Source organism: Erpetoichthys calabaricus, chromosome 1 (genome assembly GCF_900747795.2).
Source record: "Erpetoichthys calabaricus chromosome 1, fErpCal1.3, whole genome shotgun sequence".
In the NCBI taxonomy this organism is placed as follows: Eukaryota; Metazoa; Chordata; class Cladistia; order Polypteriformes; family Polypteridae; genus Erpetoichthys; species Erpetoichthys calabaricus.
In genome coordinates this window covers 26,500,154-26,523,062 of record NC_041394.2, presented here as the reverse complement: position 1 = coordinate 26,523,062, position 22,909 = coordinate 26,500,154, and positions in this window count along the sequence as shown.

The following is a 22,909-nucleotide window of genomic DNA, read 5'->3' as shown; positions in this document are numbered from 1 at the left end:
CACACTTTTAATTGGCTAACTAAAAAGATTACAATATGCAAGCAACTCAGGCCCCTTCTTCAGGCGAGATGTAATCATAGTTGTAGGTCCGGTCACTTGCCATGTTATTGAGTCAAATAAACATGGCAGCTTGTTTGCACTGACACAGAAATACATTCAGTGGCTGTCAGGTAAACTCTGCTCATGTCCTCCAAGACCATCCTTAGTGTTGGTGGCACCAGGCGCAGAGATACTAGATAGCCTTCTACCCTTTCCTAGATCTTTGCTTCCTTGACTTGTATTGAATGCAACACAATAAAGTGTGCAGAAATGAAGGAGTCCGAATCCTTTCTGAATCCACTGTATTTAGCTCCAGCTTAAGCAGTCATGACTTATTTTACTGCTACTGTCCTTCATCCACACATTCCTTCATCCAACATTCACATTTCTGTGTCCACAGACTATGATCTTAATATTCTCCAAAGTGATCTTCTCTACTTTAGAAAGCAGGATGGGTATTGGCGGGTTGGGGACACTTTGTATTTCAATAGAGAAGTAAAATGCTTTCCATAAATTGAACTCTAACATTTGTGGAGTCCACCAGTTATTATGTTTACATGGCTTTACTATTGTGAAGTCTAAATGCAACATCGAATTCCTGCCTTGGGGAATCTGAATGAATTCTTATGAAAGTGAGAACAAAGAGCTTCCTGAGCCCCTTCTGCATTCCTTTTATTAACCTCTGGTGAATTGAAGGTTGGTAAATTAAAGGCAATAATGCCACAAAATTGCTTTTTAAAAAAAGCACCATTATAACCTCCTCCGCTTCAGTAATGGCCCGATGCTCTCTGACGAGTCGAAGTTTGACCTTCTACATGCACACTGATTTCTGTGGTGAGCGGTACGCTGCTGGATTTTTCTGTATTCTCTCTGCCTTTCACTTTATTCCAACAATGAAAATCTATTAAAGTCGAATGTCTCTGTCGCAAATGTTCATTTCTCGCCAGACTAGAGAAGTCTAATGAGTTTCTAATTGGCTGTCACTAACCATAAAAAGATAGCAAATTACCATACATTATGGATTCTTTTCTTTAACAAAGACACTAAAAAAGAAAATAGATCAATGAAGAAGATGGAATTGGACTTCTTTATTTGATCTAACCAATTTAGTCTCAATTCCTGAACTGCATAAAATGCCTTGGCTGTTATTTTTAATACTTTTAAATGGCAGAGGGAATATGTGTGATCATCGTGTTTGAGAAACACCCAAGGGTGTCCTAATCAAACTCCTAAACATAAAAATCTGACACGTCTGATTGCATGTCACCCTGTATCCTAATGAAGCCCTCTTTCTGAGCAGCCATCTCCATTCTTATAAGCAGCCAAATTCTAGTAGCTTAGGTGTTGGATTGGAGACCACCGATGAGAAATATGAAAACAATAGTAAGGTGCCTATAAAGTGCCTTAGGATGATGTTCATCCTACAAAAGCATGTCTACATAAGTAAAATCATAAACCATCTGGAAATTATGTTTACATTTACATTTATTTGCTTAGCAGACAATTTTATCCAAAGTGACTTACAAAAGACGTCAACATAATCAAGCCATGAGCTACACGTGAAAAGAGTCTGAACTGAAATTTGATGCCACACAGAGGTGACATCACCAGACAGTATTCATCAGCAGACATGAGTGGTCCAGAAAGAGCATAGGACCTTAAAGGCATCTTCATATAAACAGGTCCTGACCCATTGACTACTCTGTAGGCAAGCATCAAATATCTGAAGTTACTACGTGATGCTACAGGAAGCCAGTGTAGTGATCTGAAGAGAGGAGTGACATGTGCCCACCACTGGCTGGTTGCACACCAGATGTGTTGCTGGATTTTGCATCATCTACACCGTCTTGGTTATACATGCTGGTATTCCTGCCAGCAGAGAGATCCAGTAGTCCAGACATGACAAGACCAAAGCCTGGAACAGGAGTTGTGCCTCATATTCTATCAGATGCAGTCCAATCTGACAGATATTGTTTAGGGACTGAAACCTGCAAGAACCAAGAGACAGTAGCATCATGGTCCCTGAAGGACAGCTGGTCATTGATCACCACCCCAAAGTTTTGTGCTGACTTGGCAGGTGTAAATGATATTGAGCCAGGCAAAACAGAGATGGGGTGTTGAATCGATGGACGAGCAGAAATTACAAGAATGTGGTGTTCATTCATCCTGGTTGAAATATCAGTAAAACATGCAGAGATTCAAGCCGATATTGAGTAGTTATCTGGAGGGAAAGGGACATCTGCGTGTCATTAGAATAGTACTAATAAGAGCAACCATGAGACAGGATGATGGGACCTACTCAGGAGGTGTATAGAGATATCTGTGGGACGTCTGTTTCTTCACTAATCACACAAAAAATGGTTGAACCAATTTTTACAAAATTTTGCATGTGCCTTGTCGTTAGTCCAATTTAAAATATAGGCTATGTGTCATACTGGGGAGAGGCGTGATAATGGGAAGGGGTAACCTGAAAAAGCTGTGCCAACATAAGGACTACAAATCCCATCATCCAGCAGGATTATGCTATGGTTGATGAAGGACATCATGTTCAGCAGGCACAAAGTTTCCTACTGTGATTTCCTTGACCACAGGTACATATAGAGTTTCCTTCTGAACTAATCTGGATAACAGTTTCTTGCTGGATTACAAATTTTGTCTAAGTACAACTTTTTGTCTCACCTTGGGTTGTGTTTTGCCATGTTGAATTTCCAATCTAAAGTTTTTCCCTGTTTATTTATACTGGCAATACCAGGTACTTTGGTTAGTATAAAATAAATCCTGATTACAGTAATATTTTTGTTAAATTATTATGTGAAAGGCTTCATGTTTTTTAGAAGTGGCTAAAGTGGATTTAGAAGTGGCATGGTCGTTAGTTCTGCTGCCTTGTGGATACAGTGTCCAAGCATTGCATTCCTTGTCTGATGTGCTGAAAAAAGTTGTGTAAAGGAAACACCCTGTGCTCAGTGCTGCACAAGATGAAGGTAACAAAACTGTCAGTTATAAAAGGCTGGACCCATTGTTTGGAGGTTAAACATGCAGAATGTGTTCACAGACCCATCACCCAAACCAGATCTTAAGCCATGTCCTTGTACTTCAGGGGGCACTTAATACGCATTTCCAATTTTGAATTAAATGAGTTCTATTAAACTGTTATAACTACATGCTTTTACTGGTGTTTTTGGTATTATTATTTGTTTCTGCATTTTTTTTCTATGATTTTCTATCATGTGAAAATTTATTTTTACTTTTGGAAGTTTTTTTTAATTTATTTATGCAATGCAAATTGTGTGTCACATGTCTATGAGAGAATGTCGTGTGATCAAGAGTTGTGCATCAGGTGACCGCGATTGTTGCTCTTTTGACTTCATCAGATATACATTGTGATTCCAATTGCATACATGCTTCAGTTGGATAACGAAAACAAATCGTTATAGTCTTTGTTAAATTCTTACTCATTAGATTAGGTTTGTTTTGTAGTTCTAGAAACCATTTCTTGCCTGTCAAACAAGATTTCTTTTTTTTTTTTTATTTAATTAATTTTATTAAAATTACACAACATTCCAAACAAATAAACAAATTTTTACAAAAATAAGATCGAAAACAAATCAACCCCCACCCCTGAGAAAGAGAGCTAAGCCAGCAGAGTAAAACTTAGAGCTAGTAAAAATAAGTAAATCGATGAATTAAAAGTTAATAAAAATAAATGGAGAAAAAAAAAAGAAAAAGTGGAGAGCAATCTGCTTTCTTGATGCCTTAAAAGCTTATTCTAAAATTTTATTGATTAGATCCTGCCAGGTTTTGAAAACATTCTGCACAGATCCTCTAAGTGAGAATTTGATTTTTTCCCATTTCAAACAGAATAAAACATCAGTTACCCACTGACTTAGAAGAGGAGAGTTAGGATTCTTCCAGTTGAGCAAGATAAATCTACGTGATATTAGTGAAGTAAAGGCAATTCCAGTTTGTTTGTCCTTCTCCACTTTAAGCCCCTCTGTGAGCCCACCAAACACAGCTGTTAATGGGTTAGGATGGATTGTGACACCAAGGCTGCGTGAAAGGCATTTAAAGTTTTTGGTCCAGAATGATGTTAATTTGGTGCAGGCCCAAAACATGTGGCCTAGTGAGACTGGAACTCGATTGCAGTGTTCACAGGTTGGATCTCACCCTGGAAACATTTTGGACAATTTTAAGCTATACAGATGTGCTTGATGTAGAATTTTGAGTTGAATAATTGTATGCTTTGCACATATGGAGCTCGAGTGAATTCCCTGCATTGCTACCGTCCACTCCTTTTCTGAGATGTTGAGTGAGAGATCCTTTTCCAAATGTTCTCTTGGATCTTCAAAAGGGATGGACTCTAGAATGTTTTTATATATTGCAGAACAAGATTTCTGGTTTGCCACTGTGGTTTGGTTGCCAGTTTTTGATCTCACTGTTTTTAAAGTTACTCTGGCATTGTCTATGACTTCTGGTCTTACATTTACATTTCTTGGTATTGTTGTCTTCTCAGAATGGACCCTGGACACAGTCTTATAACAAAACTATTTTAACAAAGCATTAGGATAGATAGATAGATAGATAGATAGATAGATAGATAGATAGATAGATAGATAGATAGATAGATAGATAGATAGATAGATAGATAGATAGATAGATAGATAGATAGTTAGATAGATAGATAGATAGATAGATACGGCAGTTCTGGACCAAATTTTGCATAGTTTTGCAAAGGACCACAGGACAAGATAGACTACTTTGAACCCAATATTTTGACCCTGGGGGTTCCAGTGTTTTTTCCATTTTTTTTTCTTATGCGCTACAATATGCAAACCAGTGCGACATCCAAACAGAATGAAGCCACACTAGCAGAAAAAATTAGAAAAGTTTAACGTTACTTACCTGAGCAGTGCTGCGTGCTGCTTGTGTCTACTGTAATATAAATAAATAACTAGTTGTGTAAGCCTGTGCTGTAAAAAGCCCAGGGTGCTAGAAACTATTGAAATCACCCGAAAAAAAAATTGAAATGTAGAGATGTCAGGTAATTGAAAGGAACTACTCTGGGCATCACTCTCCTAGTAGGATTCCTTTTGCTGACATGCTCGCATCTTTTGTGCATTAGTGGCTGGAGGAAAAATAAAAGGGATACAGTGTTGCCAATGTTAGCGGCTAAGTGACTTTGTCTTACTTCTGAGTTTTCGTTCTGTTGAAGTCTTGGCCTCACTTGCGTTATTAGCGGCTAAGCGAGTTTTCTGTTTACTCGGAGGCGGAGCCCTTACCCCGACTCCACCTCTCACTTCCGTGCCAGACAGACACACACACTTCCATGGGTAGGCGTTTATATATAAGAAGAGTATCGTGTGCTGTTCTATGGTGGGTGTTGGATGAAGATTGATCAAGAGTAGAAGTGCAACACAACATAAACTGTCCTATGATTGCGTTTCCTTACTTAATATCTTTTCTGGCATGTCATCCTTTCAGTTTTCTTCTTCTGATGGCACTGTATTTAAACCTCCAGCCTTGTTTAATTCATTTCCTGACTTCTTTACCTGGATGCCGGTGTTCACCTGTATGAGTAGGCTGAGTGCCCCTCGGAGACTCAGACGCTCCTGACACTGATGTGGAAGGCGTGCTGGCTTTGCTGTTAAACAACACCAGCTCAATTTTTCCTTACTGGGCTTGGATTCTTGATGCTTGAGAGTTGTCTTTGACCCATCTTCTCCTCTGTAGGATGCTGGACCTCGGGATCTATACACCGGATATCATTTCCCCATCTCAAGGCGGCATTACTTTCTCTCTGTGTATTCTAGAGGAGTACATGCTGCTAATCTTCGCAGTCTCACCCAGGCTCGCCCCACAGCCAGTTTTTCTATGTCTATCAAGGTTGCTCTCCTTAATGTGAGGTCAGTGACTAATAAAACTGTTGCCCTACAAGACTTTATTACCTCAAAGAAACTGGACTTCTTTTGCATCACAGAGACCTGTGTTGTTAATGGTGACTCTTCTAGTTTTACTGATTAGGTACCACTAGGTAATTTATTTTTTAACTGCCCTTGGCTATCTCATCATGGCGGGGGACTTGCCACTATTTTTAAAAGTTTGTTTCTGTGTAAGAGCCTTACTATGGGGGCCATTTAGTAGCTTCAAACTGCAGCTTTTTGACGTGTGTAGCTCTTCTTCTTTGCTGTATGGTGTGGTTTATAGGCCTCCTGTAATTAATGATGCATTTGTTTCTGAATTTTCTAGTCTCTTGGCCGATACTACGCTCCCCCATGATAAAGTACTTATTGTTGGTGATTTTAAGATACACATTTGTAGTGAATTTAAACCGCTGTTAAATACCTTTTTATCATTTATCCAGCATTATGCCATCCACTGAATGTATTCTTTCTTAGATGTTTATTGAGTCAGCACTAGATAGATAGAGATAAATAGATAGATACTTTAATAATCCCAGGGGGAAATTCACATACTCCAGCAGCAAAAAATATTAAATTAAAGAGTAATAAAAAATGCAGGTAAAAAACAGACAATAACTTGAATAATGTTCAACGTTTACCCCCTCTGGTGGAATTGAAGAGTCGCATAGTTTGGGGGAGGAATGATCTTCTCAGTCTGTCAGTGGAGCAGGACAGTGACAGCAGTCTGTCGCTGAAACTGCTCCTCTGTCTGGAGATGACACTGTTTAATGGATGTAGTGGATTCTCCATAATTGATAGGAGCCTGCTGAGTGCCCGTTGCTCTGCTACGGATGTCAAACCATCCAGCTCTATGCCAACAATAGAGCCTGCCTTCCTCACCAGTTTGTCCAGGCGTGAGGCATCCTTCTTCTTAATGCTGCCTCCCCAGCACACCACTGCATAGAAGAGGGCACTCGCCACAACCATCTGATAGAACATCTGCAGCATCTTACTGCAGATGTTGAAGGATGCCAGTCTTCTAAGGAAGTACAGGCGGCTCTGTCCTTTCTTGCACAGAGAATCAGTATTGGCAGTCCAGTCCAATTTATTGTCCAGATGCACTCCCAGGTATTTATAGGTCTGCACCCTCTGCACACAGTCACCTCTGATGATCACGGGGACCATGAGGGGCCTGGGTCTCCTAAAATCCACCACCAGCTCCTTGGTTTTGCTGGTGTTCAGTTGTAGGTGGTTTAAGTCGCACCATTTAACAAAGTCCTTGATGAGGTTTCTATACTCCTCCTCCTGCCCACTCCTGATGCAGCCCACGATAGCAGTGTCGTCAGCAAACTTTTGCACGTGGCAGGACTCGAGTTATATTGGAAGTCTGATGAATATAGGCTGAACAGGACTGGAGAAAGTACAGTCCCCTGCGGCGCTCCTGTGTTGCTGACCACAATATCAGATCTGCAATTCCCGAGACGCACATACTGAGGTCTGTTTGTAAGATAGTCCATGATCCATGCCACCAGGTATGAATCTACTCCCATCTCTGTCAGCTTGTCCCTAAGGAGCAGAGGTTGGATGGTGTTGAAGGCGCTAGAGAAGTCTAGAAACATAATTCTTACAGCGCCACTGCCTCTGTCCAAGTGGGAGAGGGATCGATGTAGCATGTAGATGATGGCATCTTCCGCTCCCACCTTCTCCTGGTATGCGAACTGCAGAGGGTCGAGGGCGTGTTGGACCTGTGGCCTCAGGTGGTATTATTTATTGTTATTATTTATTTATGGCACTACTCTTATTCCATAAGTTATTGTGAGAAATAGACCACTAATGGTTTAGAGGCAAAAGTACATGAAAGAACATATGATGTATGTATGGATCAAAATAATTAGGGCAGTAACAACTGAGGCATATGTGTTGGATTTTAATCACAATGAACATATGTCTTCATTTACATCATGTTACAATGAAACAATAACCAGCAGAAAGAATTGCTGAATATCTTTATATTACATAACATTCTCAAACTCACTAATTCTAAATTAATAGCAGAAGTCTGTCCTGGTAGTATCTGGGACATGACATGCACCAGTCCACCCCGATCACACTTACATACACATACCAACGTCTCATAATCAGGGATTAACCTATCACACTTTTGATTGGGATGAAGTAGGAAAATCCACAAAGACACAAGGAAAACATGCAAGTCCAACATGAGACTTGAACCCACGATGCTGGATCCATGAGGCAGTAGCACTAAGTACTTAACCCCAGTGCTCCTCAGAAAGTTCTCAAAATGTATCAATTTGAATTTATATTAGCAGTATTTTAAGAAATCTGACTTTATAATACTGTATGTAAACTGCTCAAAAAAATTAAAGCAACACTTTGAAAACACATCAGATCTCAATGGGAAAAAAATCCTGCTGGCTATCTCTACTGATATGGACTGATATGGTAATGTGTTAGGAACGAAAGGATGCTACATCGTTTGATGTGGTGGACCTGTCAATTCTGGTATTCTATGGCAAATGCCAATCGAGCTCCATGGTGTTGAGAAGTGAGCACAGGACCCACTAGAGGACGTCGAGCCCTCAGGCCACCCTCATGAGGTCAGTTTCTGATTGTTTGGTCAGAGACATTCACACCAGTGGCCGGCTGGAGGTTATTTTGTAGGGCTCTGGCAGTGCTCATCCTGTTCCTCATTGCCCAAAGGAGCAGATAGCGGTCCTGATGATGGGTTAAGGGCCTTCTACGGCCCTGCCCAGCTCTCCTAGAGTAACTGCCTATCTCCTGGAATCTCCTCCATGCCCTTCTGGCAATGGCACGTATTGATGTGCCATCCTGGAGAAGATGGACTACCTGTGCAACCTCTGTAGTGTATCACACTATAGCTTTACATTTTTCATGTATTGAAAACTGGACAGTACATTTTTTCAAAGAAAATGTTAATATCTACTAATTCATGTGTTTTGTAAGAGATCTGATGCATGAAATAGAAAAAAGGAAATGATAAATAAAGTTAACTCATGTGCAAAAAAAGATAAGTGAATTTTACACTTCATTAGCTCAGTTAATGAGGCAACAGGAGCCAGGTGTTGAGATAATTGGGTACCAAATCAACCAATCAAAGACTCAATCATCAGCCTACAGCTTGAGAGCCCTGCCCTCTGTTTCTGCAAACAAAAGTGAAAATTCAGAAGTTAGCTCAGAAACTTGGATTACTGGTATAAGTGCACCATCATCATGAATAGCAGCAACCTCATAACATCACACGTAGCAATGTCTGGGATGGCAACAACAAACAACTCCAAATAATGACACTCATTATCAGAAACAGAAACCAAAATTGAAACATTTAGATATAATGAAAAAAATATCAGTAAGTCTAAAATGAAAGCAAGAAATAACACAACATATGACTTAACAATTAAATCATAAGGCTCCCACATCATGGACCTTTTGTGACAGGCCCACTTGGTGCCATTCATAGATGGATGAAAAATGACTGCCACCAGCATCCCTCTGTCTTCAATTAAATACATTTGAGGCCATCCATTCTGAGCTTTTAATGGACTAAGAAAAGTGACACTATGGAGGCTGTAATGCACATTAGAAACCACATCTTTGATTTGGTCTCGTCTGTTATAGCAGATGGACATCTGAAGCAAGGCTCCGCTAGCAGCGGCTTTATTTTCCCACGTATTTCATATTATTTAGAGGTATCCTGTATTTAACCCAACCAAGGAACTTCCACTACAATATACAAGCACGAGTAACAAGAAGAAAAACTCAGAAAGAACCGGAAAAGAAACTTAAAGCTGCTTCAAAGTCTGGACAGACATCTGGCCCAAGTGCAAGGTATGGCCTCTCGGAGACTGACCTGGAACAGGCAGACGAATGCGCAGATTTCCTGGGACCCCGCTCTATTGTATCGTCTCCAGTCGAGAGTGAAAATGGGAGCGAAGGTGCAAATGATACAGGTCGCGATGGATCGCCGATTTCTGAGGATCATTCCAGACTAGAAAAGGCCCTGCAGGACGTGCTCTCATCTACTCATCATGAGCCCGCAGCACCTGCTGTAACAGGAGCTGCAATTCCACTCGAAAGCACGAAATCCGAGGATCTGTAGAGAATTTTTTTAAAACCTGGCAGGATCTAATCAATATTATTTTAGAATAAGAGAAATAATTATTACCGAATAATTCCCTTCTCCTTTTTTTATTTACCTATATATATTTGTTCCTTTCTTTTGTTTATTGTTGCCTTATTAAAAAGCCTTAAGTAATTCTCCTTTGGCTAAGCTCTCCTTCTCAGGGGTGGGGTTTGATTTGTCTTCAATTTTTTTTGATGATAAATTGATCTATTTGTATGGAATGATTACAATAAAATTAATAAATAAAATTAAAAAAAAAAAAAAAAGAAACCACATCTTGTAATATTTAATTTGTGTGTTTTATTTTAGGGTTATTTAGAACTAGGGTGTTGTACCGTGTTAGCCATTATGAATACAGTGAGAAGTCAAGCAAAATGACACCTTTTATTAGCTAACTAAAAAGATTACAATATGCAAGCTTTCAAGGCTCCTTCTTCAGGCCTGAAGCTTGCATACTGCAATCTTTTAGTTAGCTAATAAAAGGTGTAATTTTGTTTGACTTCTCACTAGGGTTATTTAGATAAAGATTTTAAACAATGTGCCCAGAGCTCTTAAGCTGACATTGTCTGAATTGTGTAATCAAAATATTCTGTAACCAGAACAACAGGCAGGTACAGCTGAGCTAATAAGGACCAAATAAATCATATATACTTTTTTTTTAAGAAAAATAAAATAAAGGACAGATAATATGTTGTCAAAGAGTGTTGAATTCAGAATTAGCTAAGAATTCTGGTAAGACAAATGTAAAAGTCAAAGTTCATAGTGTCATTATTATTGGAATGTACATGTTTAAGCTTAGATAAACTAACCAGTGGGTATATACTTGTAAGAAAATGTGAAATAGGGGCTTTTGGGGACTTTATAAGTCAACAGGTCAAGTCGACCAATTAAACTCAGTTGAAAGGCAACCAGATTACAGACTCCAATTTCGACTGATTCAACACCTTACACAAAGGAGCCATCATAAGCACACTATGAAGGGTAGGATTTTATAAGCATTTTGAGAGACAGAGAGAGAGGATGACTCTGTTTTGCCATCTACTGTCCCTCCTCTCATGCCTGGCTTAAGAAGACAAAGTCTGAGACAACTGAACCCATGACCAGCTGATCTGAAGGTTAACGTGAGACCCCCGGTTTGAATCATTTAGGTTGTATGCTTTCCATATCTAGCACTGATGTTAGTATGTTTGATGAGCTGTGTTTGTTCATGGCTAGTGATTTGATTGCAGTCTGCCATGACTCTGGAAGGGAGGACTTTTAAGCCAAGCTTTGGAGTTCGATTAGAATTGTGCAGCCTTTCAAAGGAAACTATCTAAGTGGGAGTAGCCATTGTTGCAGCTCTTGGCCTTTGCTAACTTTTTCTGAAGTGTAGCCCTTTCAGATGAAGTAATCTGAAGACACATGTGTGAATCGTGGTAGGAGATGGCTTGTCAGCAGAGTGGCTTCTAGCCCCTGGTAAGGTATCTAACCTGATGTAGTCAGCCTGGCTGGTGTTGGGATATTCTTGCCTTGCATTTGAGGTTGTTTGTGCTGAGTAAATGTTAAATAAGTAAGTATTGACGCGCAAGGCCATCTTAACATATGTGTACAATGGGCACTGGCCGGGGGCCCCAGGGAACATAAGGACCCACTATGTTTCTTATATCTATGTAGGTTTCTGTTTTGCTATCAAAACACCCCACTTTGCCTGGGGGCCTATGATGCTGTTAAGGCCTCCCTAATCAGAAGATGAACATGTGAATCAAAGCTACAGTTTAGGCATTTCCATTACTAACTTAATATAAAAGAACCTTAGACATTAAAGTATATTTTGTGAACTCTTTTTACAATAATTCAACACAATGGCATGCCAACATCCACCCATGGGTTTACTGCCCAATAACAGAAACCCCCATATGCAGGAATATTCAGGATTAATTGCTTTTTAATAATAATAATAATTCATTACATTTATATAGCGCTTTTCTCAGTACTCAAAGCGCTATCCACACAGGGAGGAACCGGGAAGTGAACCCACAATCTTCCACAGTCTCCTTACTGCAAAGCAGCAGCACTACCACTGCGCCACCTGTGGCTAAGGTTTAGGAATTGTCCCTTACACCTTTGTCACTTGTTCCCAGTTAGGATTCTGTATGTTTTGAAAAATAGCTGAGCATTTCTTTCAACTTTTTGTTCTTAGGTTTTCCCTTTGTGAAAGATGCCCGGACACAGACAGACACGGAGACAGCCAGATGTCCAAAAGCACACACGTTTATTTACATAAACACTACACAGCACACAACTTAGCCTAAACACAGCTCACAGTCCTTTACTCCTCAGTCTATTGCCACCTTCACTCCATTCCTCGCAAGCCCTGCCCTCTTCCACCAGACTCCGGCTCCTCAAATGGAGTGAGGCGGCCCCTTTAATGGCCCACCCAGATGTGCTCCAGGTGCTCCCTGATGATCTTCCGGCAGCACTTCCTGGTGTGGCGGAAGTGCTGCCCTTGCACCCGGAAGCACTCCGGGCATATCTGGTTCCTGTTTCAGCAGCACTTCCTGGTGTGGCAGAAGTGCTGCCATCCATGGCTCAGGAACCATCCAGGCGCCCCCTGGTGGTGGCTACGGACCCCCATGGGGATGAGCTTACCTAGCTCTGTATCCGATGGAATCCAGGGAGGCTGCCCTCTTGCGTCCAGGAGAATATATTGCTCCTCTCCCGGTGCGGCAAGATCCCTGGCCATCTGCCACACCATTTTGAGTTTTCTGAAATGCTGCATCATATTTTGTACACTTTTTGATTATTAATATTATTTTTATTTTTTTAATAGAGTAATTGTGCCACGTTTGGTGCCATTTTATTTATTATGTGCTCAACTATGTTGAATTGCTACTGTTAGAAGATGGTGTCATTTGTTAATACCACAATTAAAATAAAATACAGTACATTAGACACAAAATCATCTGAGTTTGTGAATATGGCTAGATTAAAAGGTAATTAATTTATTCCAATAATATTCAATTACTCATTTTCTAAATAAATATAATAAGACAAAGAAATCTAAAACTACAATCAAAAACATACATTAGACCAGGGGGATAAAGAGAGAAATTAGCACATTAGAACAATTTTGATAAGAACAGGCCATTCAGCCCAACAAGCTTGCTAATCCTGTTCACCTAACATTGTCAAAAGAACATCAAGTCGAGATTTGAAGGCCCCTAAAGTTCTACTCTACACCACACTACATGGTCATTTATTTCATGTGTCTAAGTCCGCTGTGCAAAGAATGCTTGTGTGAAATCTGCCTTAAACATATTACTATCCCAGTTCCTGTGTTCTTATTAAAGAATTGATTTTAAAATAACAACTGGGATCCACTGTACTAATTCATTTCATAATTTTAAACACTTTGATCATGTCACTTCCAAATCTCAGGATGTCATCTCAGGGTAAAAAAGAAAAATTAGGCCACCATGCAAATTACGCCTTAGCCTCTAACTTGAAGTGTCATGTCTAACGTATCCAAACTCTTATGCTGGGCACACTCAGAGATGTGGCAGGTGAATGTGGTCTTTCCCACCAACAGATATGCTGTTTGATGTGCAAAGAAACTCAAGGCCAGAATATTAAAAAAGAAAAAAAAAAGTGAAATGAATGTAAAGCATATTAACAAGTCAAAACAAGACTTTTACGTCACCCATTTCACCTCAAGGCTGTGCAGCTCCAGAAAGTCGGGACGGCTCTTAAAATGTAATCTTTGCCAGCTTAAATCATCTTCAGAGTAGCCTGCTGGCGAAGCCCTAGGCAACATACTGCCACATTTGTTTATATGTTGAGTCAAAACTCCTGTTCAGTTACACTCTTAAAAATAACCGTTCTGCAATGGCACAGGTTGGGTGGTTCCTCGTTGAACCATTGCTTGACAAAGAATCATTTCCTTCTACAGCAGGGAGGGTTCTTTGCATATGAAATCAGTTCTTTGGGTTTTGAAAAGGTTCCTAAAATGTGGAAAAACAGAAATCTTTAGTTTATAGTAGGCTGCCTAGCAGGATACAATAGTTCAGGAAAAACTGAATGTAGTCTTTGGGATTGTATGCCTTGAAAATCCTTTAAAATCAGGAACTCACTCAGTTATCACTACTCGGTGGCTATTTATACAACCTGTTACAGATCTAAATAAATAAAGGGTCTTTCTGAAACCTTCATGTAGAAGGGTCTTTTGGGTGTCAAAACTGGTTCCACCAGGGGGAACCACCAAGCCTCAAACCCCAGATACAGTGATACCATACACATTTGTAGGTTTATAAAAAAATATTATATTTATTAAACATCAGGATGAATCCAACCTCCCAAAAACAAGTTGTACATTCACAAAAATAAACAATTCTTCCTCTTTCCATCCTCCATTGAGTGTTGCCATTAAATTTTGCTCAAGCCAAGCATAATGAATTTAAATACAGGACACTTGCATGTACAGTTTTAACATCCATCCATCCATTCATTATCCAAGCCGCTATATCCTAACTACAGGGTCACAGGGGTCTGCTGGAGCCAATCGCAGCCAACACAGGGCGCAAGGCAGGAACAAACCCAGGGCAGGGTGCCAGCCCACCGCAGGTTTTAACATCCAAGCATCATATATTCCTGAATTGTATTAGTACTTAAAGCACAGTAATATCTGTTGCACCTGAGACTTAATTGGTTTACAACTTGGGAAGGGAAGACATGCTAATGCTTCAAGCTGTATTCAGTCACTTTACAACCTGCAAACAGAAGGAGATGCCATGGGACTAGAAATTGCCATACCAGTTTACAGCCTGGGAGAGGAAAAATCTTAAACCATCAAAAGCTTTATTGTTTGGGAGCAAATTCATCCATTATATTGACAGCAGGGCGGCACGGTGGCGCAGTGGTAGCGCTGCTGCCTCGCAGTTAGGAGACCTGGGTTTGCTTCCCGGGTCCTCCCTGCGTGGAGTTTGCATGTTCTCCCCGTGTCTGCGTGGGTTTCCTCCGGGCGCTCCGGTTTCCTCCCACAGTCCAAAGACATGCAGGTTAGGTGGATTGGCGATTCTAAATTAGCCCTAGTGTGTGCTTGGTGTGTGGGTGTGTGTGTGTGTGTCCTGCGGTGGGTTGGCACCCTGCCCGGGATTGGTTCCTGCCTTGTGCCCTGTGTTGGCTGGGATTGGCTCCAGCAGACCCCCGTGACCCTGTATTCGGATTCAGCGGGTTGGAAAATGGATGGATGGATATTGACAGCAAGCCAATCAGGTGTATGTAACAATCACGTGTCCCAAAACTCCACATGGAATTTTGTAGTAAATATGCTTCGTCTGAGAGCAACGTCAGAAGAGGGCGCCAGCAACGTACGACCATTTTCATCTGATCGTCAGCTAAAGTATTCCATGAATATTGATTGCTAAATTAACGCCACCGGACATTCATCTTTGACATCTTTAACTTTTTGTAAACTTTTTCTAAAGACTATATATATTCAGACTTTGCTATCCTCATTTTCTTTTATGCTTTTCTCTACTTGTATTATTGTTCTTTAATAAATGTCATGGTTTGTAACTTTCTATACTCTGTCTTCATATCTAAAGAGATTGAAATAATAAAGTAGATATTAAGAGCACCTGGAGCAGTCAGAGGTTTGCCATATGCTCCGATTTGCAAGGTTTATTAAGACTGAGGATGAGAGCTCCATCCAATAGCAGGGAACAGTACGTAAAGACATTCTTTGGTTGATAAATGGCCTATAAGCAAGGATGTTGAGCCTTTATATGTTTGAATATATTCCTGGAGAACGAAGTAATATTTAGGTATGAGATATATTTAAAACGTTACACATTGCTTGTGCCGTTAATAAGTAAATCTCTTGAAATACTAGCGAAAGCAGACTGTGCATGTGTTTTTCATATGGTACTTGTGTGGGTTAAAGTACTAGGGAATAATGTGCATGTGTATACGTTTTTCATATGATACTTTTACAGTTTGGGTCTGTGTGTATGTGTATATCTATGTATGTGTGTGTTAATCTTAAGGTGTGACAGTAGACCAACCCAGTAATGAACCTGATGAGCACACTTATCCCTATGGAAAATATAACAATAATACAGTTGGCTTCTTCAATAAGTACACACCAAATACTAATGTCATCTGCAACAGAGAAAAGACGACTCCAGGATACTGACCATAATGTGCTTTTCCAGTCATCGTTTGTCCAATATCTGTGTTCTTTTGCCCATTTTAACATTTTCCTTTCACTTGCCAATTCCACATATGGCTTTATCTTTGACACTCTGCCACTAAGGTTGGCATCTCTGAAAAGTCTCTTTTTCCTTTTGAAAATAGTATTTTATGGTATGGTATATTCACCACACTGGCTTCCCGTAGCAGTATATGCATTATGTTCAAATTCTTGATGCACAGAGTAGTCAGTAGGTCTGCACCTATGTATATGGAGATGCTTGCGAGGACCTCTACTCCTTGACCACTGCTGATTAACAGCGTCTGGTGATGCCACCTCTCCAATATATAACAGCCTCTAGATGCCTCCTATAGCCTTTGATGAGTGTCTGGATTCTGGATGGAGGTATTTTTGACCATTCTTCCATACAAAATCTCTCCAGTTCAGTTAAATTTGATGCCTGCCGAGCATGGACAGCCTGCTTCAAATGATCTCATAGATTTTTGATGATATTCAAGCCAGGGGCCTGTGATGGCCATTCCAGAACATTGTACTTCTCCCTCTGCATGAATGGCTTTGTAGATTTCAAACTGTGTTTTAGGTCATTGTCTTGTTGGAATACACAACCCCTGCGTAACTTCAACTTTGTGATTGATGCTTGAACATTATCTTGAAGAATTTGTTAATACTGGGTGGAATTCATCCGACCCTCGACTTTAACAAGGGCCCCAGTCCCTGAACTAGCCACACAGCCCTACAGCATGATGGAACCTCCACCAAATTTGACAGTAGGTAGCAGGTGTTTTTCTTGAAATGCGGTGTTCTTCTTCTGCCATGCAAAGTACTTTTTGTTACGACCAAATAAGTCAATTTTTGTCTCATCAGTCCAAAGCACTTTGTTCCAAAATGAATTTGGTGATCTGTGGGTTGTCTGTAACCATTCGTACAATCCTGCTCATATGCCGCTCCTGTATTTTTCTTGGCCTGCCAGACCTGCTGGGTTTAACAACAACTGTGCCTGTGGCCTTCTATTTCCTGATTCCATTCCTTACAGTTGAATCTGACAGTTTAAATAAACCTCTGAGATAGCTTTTTGTAGCCTTCCCCTAAACCAGGAGACTGAACAATCTTTGTTTTCAGATATTTTGAGAGTTGCTTTGAGGATCCCATGCTGTCACTCTTCAGAGGAGAGTCAAAGGGAAGCACATCTTGCAATTGACCACCTTAAATACCTTTATATCTCATGACTGGACACACCTGTCTATGAAGTTCAAGGCTTAACGAGCTAATCAACCAATTTGGTGTTGCAAGTAATCAGCATTGAGCAGTGACAGGCATTCAAATCAGCACAATGACAAGGGGACCCACATTTGTGCACAGCCAGTTTCTCACATTTGATTTAATTTCATACAACTAAATACTGCTTCACTAAAAATCTTTGTTGGGAAAACACCCCAGTAGTCAGATGTTAGGAAATGAAAGACATATCACTGTTATATTTTTTGTTGAAAGGAGAGTAAATTATTATGCAGGCTGAGAGGGGTTCACAAACTTTTTCATATGACTTTATATATATATTCTTTATATATTAATTCTTTAGATGTAAATTAATTACAGTTTATGTAAGTATGTACCTAAAGGAATACCTTTATCAGAAGCCTTTCAATGAAGGAGGGCATCCCATGTACCCTGCCAATACGTTCACCATGACATCTTTGAAATACTGGATCACACAGCACTTTTCATCGGCTTTCAAGTTAGCGCAATGAACATCACATTCATTTATTTATTTATTTGAGCGACATGCAAAACCACATACAAATCACGAGTACGTCTATACTGCACTGCATCTGTATATTTTGTCGCTTTGGCACGTCATCCGACTTACTCAGAAGCCACTCAAACTGCCGGCTCACTTTGATGCTTCGGATGAATGGAGATTATGGGAGACAATGGAATGGTGCCTGATTCATTTCTACTCTTCTCTTAATAACTGAGTTATTTAATACTAGTCTGCTCTCTCTTCGATTAAATACAACAATGAAAATGTCCAGAGAGCGCTTTCTGATGTAAGAGTAAATGTGAACTAACAAACAGGATACTGACGACATCACGGGATACAAAGATAACAGGGTAGTAGTTGCACTTTGGCTAAAAATCGGGACCCGGGGGCTTATTTTCTCAAGCATCGGCTCACAGTATACTTTCCTGTCTTGTGTTTCCAACTAACCTTACCAGTGCCATAACTTAGCTCACCACATACTATAAAGATCTACACATTCAGGAGCGCTGTCCTTAATATTTTATGATTGATTCTACCAGAGTTACAGCCTGTGTACAAACGCAAAAATAAACGGAAAAAAATTGAATATGAAATGTTGCTGCTTCTCTCGATAGCGCCTTTTGTGAATTCTCTGCATTGCCTTCCAGCGGCTCTGCAGGGCTCAGATGCGGAGTCAAAGGGCTGTTTCCCTCTAAAGGTTATACACGTTGCTAAAATAAATCTCCAATTAATGGTGTTTTGTCCTATAAGCTTATTTATTTATTTGTTTATTTATTTTCCTGAATGTTGCCTACCCTTAAAACAATTGAGAAACATGTTGTACATTACGGATTAGTTAATGTAACTTGAGAAAGTTTACTTCAGCTTCTGTGTTTTATACTCTGTATGTTGCTCTTTTACATGTCCGCGAGTCGACTCTGTCTGCCAAACAAATCGAGCAGTCGGTCCGAGCTGTTTAAATGACCGCAAAGCTGAGCGCGCGTGTCCGCTTGAATGTGCCGCCTAAACAAACAGCGGAGCGGCGGTGCGCACAAATCTCAGTCACAAGTCACAAATCACCGTGACAAGATATTTAATTACACAAAAATGTCTGTTGATGTGGTAAATAAAAAAAAAAAATAAAAAGTTCCAATTTTTCATCCATTCATCCATTGTCCAAACCCAGTTTTCCGGAGCAGGGTGTTGGAGCTTATAAACATCAGGAGCAATGAAGGAACAGTCCCTGGACAAGGCGCAAAGCCCATCGCAGGGTCCACACACACGCACACCAACACACACACACACTTCAGGGGCCAATTTAGTATCGCCCGTTGCTTCCATGTCTTTCAAAACAGCTAATCCACCAGAACACCTGAATATCACGCAATGCATACAGTACATATTCTAACTTGCTTAAAATAAGAAAATGTTTATTTTACTAGAAGTACAATAAGCAGGCAAAAAACGTTTCTGTCATTTTATTATCATTAACGGTACTTGTGTAGTTTTCGTAATTTCAAAATTTTAAAGTAAGTTATGCAATCTATCTATCTATCTATCTATCTATCTATCTATCTATCTATCTATCTATCTATCTATCTATCTATCTATCTATCTATCTATCTATCTATCTATCTAATTTTATTTTAGGTGATCACACAGAATAGAAGGATGCGTGATTCAAAATTAGCAAAAAACTACAGCAACATTTATAATAAGAAATAGTTACATGTAAAGAAAAAAATAATTCAAATTAGATAAGAATAATAGTGAATGAACCGTATACACAAATAAATAATGCATACTTACACAAGACAGATATATAAATAACAGATGCAGAATCCTCACACATAAAATTGTTTTTTAAGTCTCTAAATACGAGTCTGATGATAGGGTCAGTTGGCCAGGGTGGAGCTCACAAGAGCGCTGACATTCGAAGGTTAAAGTAGTTCAAGTTTAAAATCTGCACAGAGACTCCACATTGTTTGAAAGTGGCAAAGGTCTCTCGTCTTTGACGGCTACTTGCGCTTGTAGACAGACAGACAGACAGACAGACAGACAGATAGATAGATAGATAGATAGATAGATAGATAGATAGATAGATAGATAGATAGATAGATAATCCATATTTATATCTAAATGTAACAATCGGGACATCATTTTATTAATATAGTCAGTGTAGAGTTATAACGACACGGGGTAAAGCACCGGTGGATGCGGCGTCGAGCTTTATTTGTTGCTTGTCCTTCTTGGCACATGCAAAGTTCAAAACCCTGTATCTGCATCAGCTATACTTCTCCATAAATTCTAGAAATGAAAAGTCGTCTTACCTGCACTGCCATCAGAGAGAGCTCCATCTTCTTCTCAGGGTCTACAATGCGAAACTGAAGTGGAAAGTGCAGTGTGGCCAGGCACGAAATTCACAGCGCTTCAAGTTCTCTTTCTCGGCGTTCTTTGCGGAGGTTGTTCTCCCGTAGCTTTGCATACTACTTTAGAGAAGCAGTGAATAGGGTGCCCAAAGCCAGAAGACGACAGCAGAAAGTTTCCTTATCGCAGGGAGTTGCTCTGAAGAGTGGCGATGCAGGAGCTGATGAAAGCAGAGCAGCGAGCGGCGCCCGAGGCATCGCGCTCTATAGCAACGCCTCCGCAGCCAGTCCTCGTTCGAGCCACCACAGTTCTCAATCTGGCATCGTGGGCGTGAGTGAAAGTTCAAGAATACACTGTGATTTTGAAAATGTAGTGTGCTTAGATTACGAAACCGTATGGAAGTGTACATAAACTTCTTTATTTTGAGTAGCCAAATAAATGGCACGAGCGCAGCATGTATTTCAGATTCCATTCATCCTAATTTAAACTGCAGCGTTCAGCACCGCCAATGACATATCCAGGCTTAATCAAGTTATTAACTGTAAAATTAGCATCCAGATTCTTAATTATATACACTGATATACTCTGATGCCAAACAATCTAAGTACAGCAGAAATATGACATAACGAATTCTAAACAATTACCTGTCTGATTCACACATTTGCACAGTTCATTGGGCTGTTGTGAGTGTGTGAGGCTGTGTTGGTGAGCCCATATCAGAAGGATGGATGGATGGATGGATGGATGAACATAATTCATTTGAAGGTTTATGTCTGAGAAGCTGTGAAACACATCTGTCTAAACTGTACTGAGAAATATACTGTCTGATTTCACACCAAACTCATGCAGCAAACACTAGCAATCATAACAATGAAGTCAAGCCATCACAACCTGAATTTAGTTCACACTCTTTTGTTCAGATGTAAACTCTAATCATCAAAACTGTTCACTCACCAATCAGAACTTGAGAATTTAAATGAGGTCAAAGGTGTGTCGATGTATTTGGAATAATAGTTCTAAACATTGAGAAGGGGAGAGTTCATAAAAGACAACCTCAAAGAAGAACCTGATGAAGAGAAAGGGGTGGCACACAGTCCACACCAGATGACATATATCATATGTGCCACATTGGAACACAATGCATTGATTCATGGGATGATGGTGACAGAGACTGGAAGCCAAATGTGAATCGCCACACAGTGGCAGTTATCATCTGCACTTTCAGACAAGAAAGGAGGTCAATTACAGTAGTTTTGTATTTCATATCAACCAGTGGTGGCTGATGTAAAAAAATTGGGCGGGGGGCACAGTTTTTGGGTAGACAAACAGAAACAAAACCTATCTATTATATAGTGCCTTTCACATCTATCTATCTATCTATCTATCTATCTATCTATCTATCTATCTATCTATCTATCTATCTATCTATCTATCTATCTATCTATCTATCTATCTATCTATCTATCTATCTATCTATCTGGTCATTCCACATGCTTTCGTGGTCCTCATCATAGTGTCAAAGCACATCTTGGCCTGTCCAGTACTAGACCCATTGGACAAATGTATCATATCCTTTCCACCATGCTTCCCAATCTGATACCAGCTTTCCCGTTTCTACAGTGCTCCAACTGGTTGAAAAATACTGGTCTAGATGACAACAGTTACTTTCATGCTGCTTGCATTTTCCCAGAGAGATGTTTCAGGTCTCATACCCCCGTCGTTGTCCACAACATTTTTGACACTTTGAAACAACAAAAGGGGAAGCAAAAAAAGGCATTACTTATACCACATCAAATTAGCCAACTCTGTTTGTCATAACAAGAGCTGGAGAAAGTCAATGTGTTGATCACTTGCTTGCCGCTGAATTCTTAAGTCAGGTTGGTCTGGTTCAAGCTCCTTTATTTTATTTCTTTCTTCAAGTGAATGATTTATGAAGGGTTGTTTCATTTGTGGAGTTCCACCTGAAGTTGCCATCTCCCTTAAGTCACGCTCCCTCATCTGTAGCGGGTGGGAACTGTCAAGCATGGATGTGAACATGAAATCCAATCCCATCAGATTAAAAAGACTAAAATAATATTAATTTGCTGGCAATAAATGTGGGAGTGTCGAGGGCACAGAGAGCTGCGTCCCCAGAAAAATGTGAAAGCAACCAATTAAAGGGCAGCCTCAGGTCATGTGATTGCCAAAAGCTCAAGGACTTACATAGACTCTCATTTGGCCGGTATTCACACAGAAATTAAACAAATACAAGTCACAGCCAATTTTTAATGGATGTTGACATGTGCTCACACCAGGCATGTTGTGCAAATAAGCAAATTTATTTCATGATTATTTTGCATTTCCTAATTAAGCAGAGTTTTTTAAATATTCGGGTGGGGGGGGGGGGGGGGGTTGTAGGGTGGCATCCCAGTGCCCCATATTACAAACCACCCCAGGTATCAACAGTGCTGATGTGAAAGGTTATGCTTTGTAAAATTAAACACAAAAGTTTGGGGGATCCCCCCATATACTGT